Genomic DNA, 14,659 nt, shown 5'->3' with positions numbered 1-14,659 from the left:
GACTAAAATATCAGTATATTATCAACACTTTTTTTCTCCTAAATCCAAAACATGGTATCATATCAGACACAGTGAAGAAAGTCAACTCTGTACCAGGTGAAATTAAAGCATATCTTCATACTCAAAAGATGAGGAAAATGCAAAAACCACTCACTTACCATTGTTCTTTCAGGCACCCTTCTCTTGCCCATATTTAAAAAAAAAAATCTGTATACTAGCAACATTACAAAAAGATTTTGTTATGCAAAAGCATCAGTTGGCTGGAGATCTTTTTGAAAGTCTTCTATAATGTTTTAAATAGTGCTTTAGCAGCTGTCTTCATCTTTGTGTTTTAGAACTCACATTCCCTCTCATCAGCCTGTTTTCTCATTTACTGAACAAATAAAGACAGATCACATGGGTACCATTTCAGGTATATCTGGGGCATCTGACACTAAAAGCCCTGTCCAGTTGTCTATCATTCTCACCAGGATCAAAGCTCTCTACTTAAGTTCTGGAGAGTATTAATGAGTATTATATAGGATCAAGAAAGTCCTATATTTTTTTCTTCTGTTCCTGTAAGTCTCTCAAACAGAGATCCATATACAAAGTTGAGAGAGATGCTGAGAAAGTGAGATTAGGATTGATTTGTGTACAAAATTCTGGTGCATTGAGGAGATGAAAAAAAAAATTAGCAGGCCTGCAACAGAAAATGCTTCATCTAAGTAAGATGACAATCTGTTTGTAACTAAACAGCAAGGTTATGAAGTGTTATTAGAATACAGGTCTGCCTATGTAGATGTGGAAGACATTAGGCCTCTAAAACAACCCACTCACTCTAAAATGTCTAGTCAGAGGTCTAGCTCTTCCAACCAGATCCCTTTCTAGTCATCCATAATACAACTGTATTTGTTGGAAATGGAATTTCTTCTTTATGCTCTTACACTTAACATTCTTTATACATTTATACTTTCAACATTTGACAATAATGGCTAAGCCATTGAAAATCATTGGGGCACATACCTTTGAGGCTGTTGGTCCTAATGCACTTCTCCAGTGAGTTGGGAAGATTACCTCCTCCATAGCTGAGCAAACCCTCCCTATGGAATTCTTCAGAAGTCCCAGGACAACTCTTTCCCTTTCGCACAGGAATGTAGTTATTGTATGTAGTTAATGACACCCATTCTGTATTCTCCTCTGTGTAAATCCATAGAATCATAGAATCATAGAATCACTAGGGTTGGAAAAGACCTCTAAGTCCAGTCCATCTGTCCCCTTATGGCCAATATTTCCCATGAAGCCACATCTCTCAGTACAACATCTACATATTTCTTGAACACCTCCAGGGACAGTGACTCCGACACCTCCATGGGCAGCCCATTCCAGCACCTGACCGCTCACTTGGAGAAGAAGCATTTCCTAACATCCAATCTGAGTCTACCTGAATCTGGCTAAGCTTGAAGCCTCTGATCTCCTGAGGCTTACCACTTCTCCTAACAGTTCTTGACACTGGAAAATGAGCTCAACCAGCTTTAGTTATCTGCAGTAAAGTTATTCTGAACATCCTCAGTATATAGTCTTTACTTGATAACACCAATGCCTGTCCATAAACAAAATGAGTTATCAAATAAAAAATTATTTGTGGTTTTCTGCTAAATTAGCAGGGGTTTTCTCTTTGTTATGCTGAACTACAAATAAATATATCAAATTTTCTAGCAAAATACATTCCAAAATCCACTTAATTCCATCAGACAGAGTGAAACAATGCATTGTAGCTGTATAGAATGCTAAAGAGAATAGGAAGTGCTTCTGAGCCTGCTGCAGATGGGACAGGAAAATCAATAGTTTGTGAGACAAAGCTTCCAGCAATATAAATTGTTTGAACTACTTAACATTATGTCAAATTCACTTTAGGATCAGCAAATAGACACACCATAAGATGAATATTGAGAGAAGCACTATTTGTACTGTTTGCATTTAAAGGCCTAAAGTTATATAGATTTTTAGAATCAAGTAAGTCTATATAATTCAATTACAAGGCTTTTATTTAACCCTTAAACAGTTAATAGACCTAACATTCTTTTCTTCAATTTGGCTCAGGCAAAATACAAATAACATTTTTATGCATCATATTTTTCTTTCCTGTACTGTCTTCCTTTCATATTATTTATAATTTTTAGAACATTTCCCTCTGGTAATCTAAAGTACTTTTGTCAAGAGTCTTGAAAGGAGTTTATCACCTTAAAGCAAATAAACATTCCCACCTTGGAAAAGAACAAAAGGAAGGAAGAGATGGAGTGAGGGTGGAAAGAAGGAAGAAAGGAAGGAATGCAGGGAGAGAGGAAAGGAGGGAGAAAGGGAGGAAGGATGCTAGGAAGGGAGGAAGAAAGGGGGAAAGGGAGGAAGGAAGGGAGAGAAGAAGGGAGGAAAGGAAGGGAGCAAGGAATGGAGGAATGGAAAGGAGGAAAGGAAAGAGGAAGGACAGGAGGGAGGGAATTAAATTTAAATTTAATTAAATTTTAAATTTTAAAATTATACGTTGCATGAACTGTTGAATGGACAGATGGAATTAGGCATCCTTGTTACTCTGTTGTGACATGGACTTGAAATATGTTTGTAGTAGCTTTCATTTTGAACGATATGAATCATGGTTTCCAAATCAAATGATCTACCCAAAACTGTGACAAATTGTTTACATAGGGTTTACAACTGGGTGGAGTCCATTGCATACCATGAATCACACAGGCTTTAAAAAAGAAAAAAAGAGAAGAAAAAAAGACCAAAACAAAAGTATTCATTATAGTTACTCCTTCTGAGGACTAAGGTGCTAGTTTAATTTCTGATAGTCGCTCAGGACATTGATTATTACCTTCTTTGGATATGAAGATAGAAAGTATCAGAGTATGGAATCACAGAATTGTAGGGGTTGGAAGGGACCTTTAGAGATCATCTAGTCCAGCCCTCTGCTAAAGCATATTCCTTGTAGTGGTTTTCACAGGTAAGTGTCTGAATGGATCTTGAGTATCTCCAGAAGGGAGTCCGCAACTTCTCTGGGCAGCCAGTAGCAGTGCTATATTACCCTCATAGTGGAGAAATTCTTCCTTGTTTTTGTAGATACAGAAGGGTAAACAAAAATGAGGTTGTTGAATCCCAAAGAAATACCACTAAGACAGACCTATGTTTACAAAATTATGTCACATACTAGGGCATCGTACAAACTTTTCTTTGGCTTCCTTTTTAAGTTTCCTAGTAAGAACATTGAGGGGAAAAATCATTACTACCTAGAGGAGTCTTGGTTCTGCACCACTAATCTAATATTTCAGCCAAAATATCTCAACTGCCTGAGAGGCAGGGCCACACAGATCACTCTGCTCTTAGTACTTAGGATTTTAGATGTCTAACTTCGGTGCTTTTTATGTTCTTGAAATAATATAACTACCTGTTTGATTTGGATTGATAGCAATTTTATTGAGCCTGCCTGGGAAATTTTTAACACTGTCAGATACAAATCTTTCCTTACTGGCCATCTGCTGTGGTGCTCAAAGTTTCATCAAGGCAGCCAACTTTTGTAATATGTATGACAATATTGTTAAAGACCTATTTTCATTAACTCTTATTCACTAGTGTGGAACTCAAGGCTGTCAGGTCAGTTTCAAAAAACAGAGGAACAAAGAAAAAAATTCTGAAGTGTTTTGAGATGGCGATGTTAACTGTCTTATCAGATTGTTTACAGGGCAGGGCTAAGGACATGAATGAAAACCATAGAATAAGAGCATTGTGATAGCTAAAAAATTATAAATCATAAATACACTTAAGTGTATTTAAGTGACTTCAATGATGAAATAAATGGTGTCTTATCCTAACAGCAAATGAACCCTGAGTTCAGATAACACTTTCTCATCTTACAAAGCAGGTGTATGCTGCATTCAAATATGCAAGCTCAACATAATTCTCTTATAAACTGGTATCTTCAGGCCACCTACAAAACCAGGGTGGGATTGTCAATGACTGTTTTTAAAAAGCCTCTGCTAGATTGGGTATTATTTTAAGCACATTTTTAATGCCTGCTTTTAGGAAAGGCAAGTTCTGAATTCCAATATTAATATAAAATTGATCAGGCTCTTTAAACTTCTGAATTTCTTTACTTAAAAACAAAACTTCTGCTTCCTCCCACATATCTTCATTCACTCAGCTAGCTGGATGCACAACACTGGTCAGGAAGCATGTGATGTACTACAAGCTGCTGAGGATTTTCCCACACATCCTTATGTGGGAAATCACAGCCTTTCTCTCCATAGCAAACACTCTACAAGGATTGATACAAAAGAAATGCCTCCTATTTATTTCCATGAAAACTACAGCGGATCCAGAGAGCACAATAACAGTATTTATAGAGCAAATTCTCAGATACAAAACACTATTTTTCAACATAGTCACTACCGTGAACTAAAAACAGAGATGAGCAAGGCCGTCCACTGGGGTCCTAGGAGATCTTTTTTGAACTGGGGAACATAGAATGAACACAGTATTCTAAAAGTGACCTCACTAGAACGAAATAGATGGGGAGAATGACCTCCCTTGATTTGCTGGCCATGCTCTTTTTAATGTGTCCCAGGATATTGCTGACCACAAGGGCACACTGCTGGCTCACGTCCAACCTGCTGTCCACTAGGACCCCCAGGTCCTTCTACTTAGAGCTCAGAACAAGGATGTTGTGGAAGATTGTGTCAAGTGCCTTGGTGAAGTCAAGGTAGACAACATCCACTGCTCTCCTCACATCTATCCAGCCAGAAATGACATCCCAGAAGGCATCTGGGTTGCTCAAGCATGATTTCCCCTTGATGAATCAACACTGATTATTTCTAATAGCTCTCTTTTCTCCCAATTGCTTAGAGAGGGTATCCACAAAAAATTGTTCCATCACCTTTTGAGGGATGGAGGTGAGGCTGATTGGCCTGTCGTTTACTGAATCCTCCTTCTTGTCCCTTTCTGAAGACTCAAGTGACCTTGGCTATTCTCCAGTCTTCAGGCATCATTCCCATTTGCCTAAGCCTTTCAAAGATGATAGGGAGAAGTTCAGCAATCACCTCTGCTAGTTCTCACAGCACAATGTGTGTCCATGGATTTGTGTGTGTTGATTTTGGCTAGATACTCTCTGCTTACATCCTCCTTGACCTCTGTGAGGACCTCCTTTACCCAGACTCCCTCTCTTACCTCCAGTGTCTGGAATTCCTGAGGGCAAGCCTTAACATTAAAGACTGAACAAAAGAGGGCATTCAGAATCTCTGCTTTCTTTTCATCCCCTGTTACCAAGGAACTGGCCTCATTTAGTAGGGAACCCACATTTTCCCTAGTCTTCCTTTTACTACTGTCATACTAAAAAAAAAATCCCTTTCTTGTTATCCTTTACCTCTTTTGCAAGGTTTAATTCCAAGAGGGACTTAGCCTTCCTTATTGCAATCCTACAGGATTGCAATCCTGACAACATTCTTACACTCCTTGCAGGTGGACAGGCCCTATTTCCATGTTTCATGGACATTCTTCTTCTCATTTATTTTATCCATGAGTTCCTCACTCATCCACGAAGACTTCCTGCCATTTCCCCAGTTTTTTACCCTAAGAGAGGCACCTACTTTGAGCTCAAAAGAAGTGGTGTTTTTTGAGTTAGACTCATAGAGTCATAGAATCACAGAATGTTTTGGGTTCAAGAGGACCTCAAGGATCATCAAACTCCAGCCCCTCTGCCGCAGCCAGGGCTGCCAATCTCCATATCTAATACTAGACAAGGCTGCCCAGGACCCCATCCAACCTGGCCTTGAACACCTCCAGGGATGAGGCATCCACAACCTCTCTGGGTAGCCTGTTCCAGCACCTTACCAGTTTCTTGGTAAAGAACTTCCCACTGATATCCAACCTAAATCTTCCCTCCTTCAACTTAAAACCATTTTCTCTTGTCCTGCCATTATGTACCCTTGTTGGGGTTGACTCCCTTTCTTTTTGTAGACTCTCTTTAGGTACTGGAAGGCTACAATTTGGTCACCTCACAGCCTTCTCTTCTCTAAGTTGAACAAGGACAGCTTCTTCAGCTTGTCTTCATAGGGGAGGTGCTTCAGCCCCTGCTCATTTCTGTAGTCCTCCCCTGAATCCTCTCCAACAGCACCCTGTCTTTCTTGTACTGGGGACCCCAGACCTGGACACTGTAGTCTAGATGGGGCCTCAGGAGGGCAGAGTAGAGAGAGACAATCACTTCCCTGTCCCTTCTGGCCACGCCTCTTCTGACTGAGCCCAGGATACCATTTTCTTTCTGAGCTGAAAGAACACACTTCTGGCTCATGCTCAGTTTTGCATCAACCCCATGTTCTTCCCTTCAGGGCTATTCTCAAGGATTACTCCTCCCAGTCTATATATACGCCTGGGATTCTTCCAGCTCAAGTGCAAAACTTTGCACTTTGCTGTGTTGAACCTCATTAAGTTTACCCAGACCCACCTTTCAAGTCTCTTAAGGTCCCTCTGAATGGCATCCCTCACATAGCTATGCCATGTAAGGTATAGCTGATATCATGTTACTGAAATTATGCTGACACTCGAAAAGCACTGTCTTATTTTCATCCTACAACACAAAAACTGCAAGAAACAAAATTTGTTTAAATTATCTTTCTGTATGTTCTGTGATCTTAAGATCCTCTGGTCAGTTGTACTCTGTACTGTTCTTCTTCCAAATGTATGAAGAACTCTATCTTATTCTTCATGATAATCTGCCTGAATACTGAGTGTATAGCTTCACAGTAGCAGTCTAAGTATGGGATTTCACTCCTGAAGAAGCAGGATGACTAGTGCTTTCAAACCACAGAGCAAATAGTAGGAGCTTGAAGTGTGTTCTTCGGAAATGCTCTGGATACCAGAAGAGCACTGAGTGCTCATTAACATTCACATCATTCCTAGACTCATTATCTTGCCCAGATGTTTCTATGACTGTCCCTTTAAAGAATTCCTGTCTAAATTTTATTTACATTTGTTCAGCAATATTGATGCTTAATGAATAAATGCAGTATGCTGTCAGTACTGGAGACTAATTACATCTATGTATGAGCCTGAGAACTTGATTGAAAAATGTGCAATAAGTAAACTGGGTTTAAATAAACACTTTAGTGTAGTGCTTTAATTACACTTTAGTTTGTAACGTAATTTTTGGCTGTTTAAACTATGATTTAGGCTGAGCTAATTACAAATGATTTTCTACTCAGTAATTAATAATAACAGAATTGTAATTAGACAGCTGCACTGGATCAAGGCGGCAGTTTGTTAGCTGACTCAGGATCAGACTGGCAGATAGACAAGAAATGCATTTGGAGCCTGAGATACACTACACCTTTTTCTGCTTTATTTTCAGTCAGAGGAGCTGTTATGGTTGGAAGGTTCCAAAACACTCCATGTTTTTGAGATCTACAGTTTGATATTTGCAGTGGGAAGTTCTGGTACTTCTGAAGATGAGTGATTCTATCTATGGCTGGTAGAGATCACGCAGTTGCCTTTCTTTTGCCCAACAGAAAATAAATCCATGTTTCTCCGCACATTGTACAACTGCATCACCATTAAGTACTCAAGCTCACAGTAAGAAACTGTTTAGACCAGTGGCTTTTGATCCATCATCAGCCAGACAGTTACACACACTACAGCAAAGCAAAAGTAAGCTAGGGTTTGTATTTCCATATGTTAGCATCTTAGTAAATGTTCCATGCTCCAGAAGTGTTTGATGATAAAACATCCTCTCTGATAGAAGGCTGCGGGGCAACCTAATTGCAGCCTTCCAGTTTCTAAAGGGAGCCTTTGAGCAGGAGGGGTTACCTCTTTGAAAAGGAAGATAACAGCAGGACAAGGGGAAATGGTTTTAAGTTGAAGGAGTGAAGATTCAGGTTGGATATCAGGGAGAAGTTTTTTACTATGAGAGTGCTAAGGTGCTGGAACAGGCTGCCCAGAGAAGCTGTGGATGCCCTGTCCCTGGAGGTGTTCAAGGCCAGGTTGGATGGGGTCCTGGGCAGCCTTGTCTAGTATTAGATATGGAGGTTGGTGGCCCTGCCTGTGGTGGAGGTGGGTTGGAGATTCATGATTCTTGACGTCCTTTTCAACCTGTGCCATTTTTTGATTCTGTGATTCTGTTAGTGGTATCATTGCTTATTTCAGATATTGCGTACCCCATGAATACAGTCAACCATATAACACCCCAACCACCACCACTGAAATTCTGCTGGTCTGTAAACTTCTTCCTCTCTATTTATATTCAGCAGGCTGAGTAATATAAATAATGACTTTTCAGACATACAGTCAGACACCCCTTTCATCACCAGAGACCCCTGGTGCATAAACAGATCTACTGAAAAGAACAAGCATACATTGCTACTTCCTATCTCTTTTTGTGAATCCACATTTTGTGAGTTCTAGATCTCACTCCTTTACTTACTGCACTTTTTTTGTTGTTGTTTGTTTGTTTGTTTTTCTGTAGCAGATATTTGCTTTTAAAAATGCGTAAAACTTTTCCGGTCTGGGCAAAAATCTTAAATGATTTTAACAAGCTTATCTTAGGATGAATTTTATGCTCTCATTTATTGAATCTTGTTCATAATAGGGTGCAAACTATGTGCTTGCCTGAACTTGATGAAAATAAAATCAAAAACAAAATGGGGCTTCTTTAGAAAGATATTTCTCCTAACTGCTTAGACAGACTTTCGTTTAAAACTGATTTGAGCTCATCAAAAGTCTTGTTGTCCTGTTTATTCCACCTATTGAAAAACACTGAAAAGCACCCTCCACATGCCTTGGGAATGGAACCTCTTATAAGCTATGGCTTTGCTGGCACCCAGGTTATGTTTAGTAGAAGTGAGAGGCTTCGACAAAATTGTCTCTCTGTATGTTTAAGTACACACGGAGTTGCGTGAAGAATTTAAATATATACTGTTACCAGCCCATTAGTTAGAGTAACCTCACGTCCAAATACATTAATTTCTAGCAAAGTTGGTGCATTTCAAGTTGAAAAACCCACTTAAGGATAAAGGAATCACTAGAATCATTTGTACCAAAATATATACTTATAATCAGTCATATACAAAGAAACTTTACAACCTCTTCCAGACTATAATAAGTAGTTTAAGCAACACACAGTGTGTGCTGTTTTACTTAAAATACTTATTCCAAAGCATGTTGTTTTCTAACAGAGTGTAATTATGTATTTTGTAACATCTCTTACAAATAGATACGAATAGATACATCATTATGTATAAGTCTAAAATCTAAACTCACCGTATGATCTAATTCAGGGCAGGATCATAAAACTATGAAATAGAATAAATTGGGAAGTCTTTGGGCAGAGGAAAAAATGTAGAAAATAGTTCCCGCTAGGACATTCTCTTTTTGTGTTCTGCAGTGAGCAAGATAAATGAATCTGAAAATAGATGAGTTTAATTAAAAATCATCTATGTATCCCTTTTTCCTCTATTTTTGAACTTTCCTGTGGTCTCAGTTGCTCTCAATCTTTTTCTGGTAAGATTCTGTGAAATACATTTCATGCCTTTAGGTTTCCTGACATATTTTCCTATTCATATTTAAACTATTTCTAGTCTTAAGTAAAAAGTAGCTCCTTCCCTACTGGCATTTCTCTCTCACATTTTAAATGTAACTCTATACATAAAAAAAAAATAAATAAATAAATAAAAAAAGCACTCCGTTTTTTTGTTTCCTATAATGATGTTAACAGCCAAAGAGAGCAAGTTTTCAAAAAATAGTGATATAATAGTAATATGGTTGTATGCATTTGGTAAATGGATTTTAATCTGAGTCATTTTTAACGAAAAACCACTTTTTACAAGGCATAATCCCCAGCTGCTACAGTCAAGTTAGCTCTCATCATCCAAGCTACTATAAAAAGATCTTTGACTGGTCCTGTAGGCAAATTCACAAGAGATTTTCATAGATCCCTAGATTTCCCACCCTCTCACCTTTCTCACCTCACCAGTATTCCATCACTCATTTACTTGTACTGGGTCTAACTACAACACCAAATTCTTAATTCTCATGTCCGTTGTGTTAGGATGGGGCAACATGGGAAATGAATAAGATATAAAAAATAATTTTCAAGCTTTCAAAAAGCCATTTTTAAGTTGTTTTTTTTTTTTTTTTTTTTTTTCCTGGAAACTTAATGTATAAGCAGGGTATAAACTTTCTTTTGAAAGAAGACCATCTAATACAGGTTTAGCTATACACTCTTCTGTACAAGACTCTATTCAGTTTTTGTGTACTAACGTAAAGTACAGACTGAACTCCTACACTTCCTCAGAAGAAAAAAAAAAGAAAAAAAAAAAAAAGGTTGATCATCATAATCAATAAATGATTAGTGAAACTACATAAAATCAAAAGTAAATGTAAAGTTTTTGAGCCTGTTGATCCATTGACACCTGAAATAATTTCTGTCTGCAAATTCTACACCCATTTGTTTGCTTGTTTGTAGAGAACCTTTTCTGTCCTGATACTTACTGATCTAAGAGTTGAATTCAGTAACTTTTGTCTCAGTACTTTGCTCTATTGGTTCTGGGTTTTTATTGAGTTGTGCAGAGCTAAATAAATAAAATTTTTATGATATTTCATATCTTTCTGATCTTTCTTACTTAATGCTCTGGGGAATAAAATCCTTAGTCTTGTTTTTATGTTTCTGTTTTTATAGTAAACCTCCATTCTCATACAGCACCACTAATTGTGAATCTTCATTCTTTTTAAATTAGACAAAGGAATATTAAATCCATTTAGAAGTGCATAACAAGATATGAATGCCTCACATACTTGAGCAATTCAGTAATTCCCTGGATCTTTTGGAAAAAAAAAAAAATCAGAAATGTGAATTGCTAATATTTTCAGGGACAAACTTGTACACATCATGTATGTTTATTATAAAACGATAGATCTTTTTTTTCCCTTCCAACATGAACAGTTTAAAAATAAAATATTTTGGAACCGCTCGTATCACCACTTGGTTTGTTCCCACATAAATGTACCAACAATCCCTTGACTTTAATCAAAAGATATTGCCAGCCAAAAGGTCAGAATAGTAAGACAATAAAAAGGGCCAAAAACAAAATGTTTTTCTTCACCTCACCAGAAAATACGAAAATGTTTTCCAATTAAATCTACGTTAAACTTTGAATTCTTATGTGGATCTGATTATTTATTAATCTTAGACTTCATTTAGAGTGGAGAGGGGAGTTAAGGACTGAACATAAGTCTAGTTTCTTTCTCATTTCAGAAGTCATGTAATCAAAAGTAACAAGAAATAACTGTATAAATGCTTAATATTATTAAACATAGAGGAAAGCTCCTAAATTCCTTATACATTTTAAATGTTCTGCTAACTATTTCTACAGTGATTGCCTTTAAAATGCCAACATATGCCAAAAGCTACTAGAAGCTGAGTGAGATACAGCAGTAGTTCTCTATACTCGGTAGACAAATTAATTACAATATAGCTAAGGCATTTTGTGGGATATTTTAGGAAATCCTGTTTGAAGGAAAGGCATTTACTACATCTGTTTTCAGGATGCTTGTTTTTTAAATGAAAATTTTAAAAATGGGGTATTTTTTTTTTTTTTGAAGGATAAAACAAAATAAGGTATTAGAGAACTTAAAACTCAAGAAATTTATTAGATGCTCCACACTAAATCTTGTCTTTTTTATGTAATTTGGATTTAATCAAAGAATATTTATACTGATTCCTTACACATTTACTGTTCTTCCTACTTGTTTGTTTTAACAAGTTTACAACAAAAAACTTAGCAAAGTAGAATTAAAGTCTAGAGTCTAGCAACACATCAACCTGAGAATTTTTCCTTAAGTTTCCCATTGAAATCAACAACACCAACATTTAGTGATCCATTAAAAATTTGTTTTATCACTCTTGTTAGTTTAAATCAGCAATAAATCAATGGAGCTGAAGAGCAGTGAAACCTGAACAAATTATATAAAAAATAAATCGAAATTATGCAGTCATATTTAATCTAACTGCTATTAAAGATAATTCTATTTCTTTGCTTGTGGTTTTAAGAAACTTAAAAAACTGCTGAAGCCAGTACTAAGTCTACACCATACAATGCTTCCCAAAGGTTTTTAACAGTTACCATGTTTTGTCCTAGTCACAAATGATATGGAACAAATTAAAGGAGAATAAAACTCTCCAAAGTCAGATGTTAAGATAGAGAATTACCTGGATCATTTAAAAAGAAGATTGCACCTTAAATCATCCAGAGTAAGGTGGCTGACCTGAAGCATTTGTCTCTAGTCATGGAACAGATGTTATAAATGCTATGGAATAGCATCAAATAATTTCAGCAATCATTGTCACAAAATATTCTTGTTAAAAAGATTAAAAATAGCGTGATTCATGAATCTTCATTTGGAATCAAGTACCAGGTGTTTCTTCAATACATGCATCCCACTGGTTAGTAGGTGAAGAATCATAAAGTACGAGTGATATTTTATTTTTTGTTAAAGAATGGCTTTCTGGCCAGCTCCTCACCATCAATCTCCCGTGTTGAATCTTGGTTGTAGTTTATGAGTTTACTAGAATTTGGGGAAACACAATTAACCTTCATAATGAAATGATCAATTTTCAGCTAACTCAGAAATTTAACAGATCTGCACCTGTTAAACAGGGAGAAGTCCCCAAAGGACCTTATAATGTCCTACCAGTATCTGAATAGGGCCTACAGGAAAGCTGGAGAGGGACTTTATAAGAGCATGATGGTGACAGGACAAGGGGAAATTACTTTAAACTGGAAGGGGGTAGATTTAGACTAGAAATTAGAAAGAAATTCTTTACTTTCAGGGTGGTGAGACACTGGAATAAGTTGCCCAGAGAGGATATGCATGCCCCCCAACCTGAAGGCATTCAAAGCCAAGGCTGGAGGGGAATTGGGACTTTGAACAATCTGGTCTAGTGGGAGGTATCCCTGCCTGTAGCAGGGGGTTGGAACTAGGTGATCTTAAAGATCCCTTCCAACCCAAATCTTCCATGATTCTGTGATTCTACAATTCCATGTTTCCCACAAGGCTTCTCTTCTCCAGGTTAAATAAGCCCATCTCCTTCAGCCTTTCTTTGTAGGAGAGGTGCCCCAGTCCTCAAAACCCTTAAAACCTCCTTTGGACCCACTGCAACAGCTCCACATCTCTCTTGTGCTGGGAGCACACATTAATCCAGTTGCATCTCACAAGGGTAGAGCAGGGGAAGACAATCACTACATTAACTATATTTGCTTTCTCACTGGAGTGATACGTTTGATTTAGAAGGATCAAGTAGTGTGTATGGTTGTAATTTCTCTGCCACTCTAGTCCATTTTCCATGCCTTCCCACTGTTCTTTGTATTTATTTATTTTTTTCTCCCATGCTCATGGTAATGCATAGGTTTAGAACAGACTTGGAGATTACTTGCATCTTTGGATCTGCTTCAGAAATTAACAGATGAGATTTTGTACTTCAGGAGGACAAATAAAATGTCTGCAATGTCCCTGTTCAGAATCCCACCCATTTTGTGACTCATGCAAAAAACTTCTTAAAGGAACACAAGGGAAAGAGAAAAAAATCTGAGTCAAAAATGAATAGGGCAGAATATCTTTTTGCAAACCTGTTCTACTACAAGATTCAGCTGAAGATATGCAGCTGCAGCCAATGGACAGCTGCTTTTTCCTTTCTTCTCACAAATTTAAAAGGATTGCTTTAAAAGGGTCCCTGTCTATGAGAGTGTCCTACTTCTCTCTTTCTCATGTGTAGATGGCATTTTCTTTTTCATATTTTGAATATGTCCTGGGTTTTTCATGAGTATATATGAGAGAAGAATGATTATCACTCCATTTCTAAGTGTTCAGAAAATCATTTAAGTGATGCTAAAGTAACAAAAGTCTCCCTGTGATTTAGTGCTCAGGGGCTGAGGAAGAATGACAAGGAAACTACAAGTCCAACAAGAACACACAAATGCTATGATAAAATAGATTTCTATGAAATAGTTTAAAGTTTCTTCCTTCTCTTGTTGACGATAAATAATAATAATAAAAACATCCCAATAAATTCATAGCTAGAATTCAGCTATAACCAATGAATAATTTTCCAGTCAAATCTTATTGTTTCATCACATTCAAAGTTTAGTAAACACCTTGTCCTTTCAAGTACTTTACTTCAGATTATAAGGCTGACAGGAAGCATTCAGTGTTTACTCCACCCTAGATAGAAAGACAGAACAGCACAAGCCCATCAGGGTGTAAGAGCCAGATTTTCAAATTTAGTTTGTTATACAAGGTTTTGTGACTACATTAGCTCTTTTATCAGATGAAAAGTATAGTTCTGAAATGAGCCCCTTTAAACACATAATTAGTGACTGCTCATAGACTCATTTTCTTGATGTGCATTGAAAAACTTACTTTTAGTGGATACTATACGCAGACTTCTTCAGTCAGTTCACCAAATGCAACCAGTCTCTCAAAGTCAAAGGCATCAAAGTTTGACCTAACCTTGCACAGCCTCAAGCCCTGTACCTGGTACCAATATTTTGTCCAGCAGGTTGGACTAAATCCAATCTGAAATAAGGCTGCTGAATAGCCAGGGTATCAGAACAGGCTGCTTCAGTCTTCTGATGAGAGAATCTCCTCAGGT

Source organism: Lagopus leucura, unplaced genomic scaffold (assembly GCF_019238085.1).
Source record: "Lagopus leucura isolate 7727_CA_CO unplaced genomic scaffold, USGS_WTPT01 Super-Scaffold_100018, whole genome shotgun sequence".
NCBI classification, from domain to species: Eukaryota; Metazoa; Chordata; class Aves; order Galliformes; family Phasianidae; genus Lagopus; species Lagopus leucura.
Note: the sequence above shows the minus strand (reverse complement) of the source record.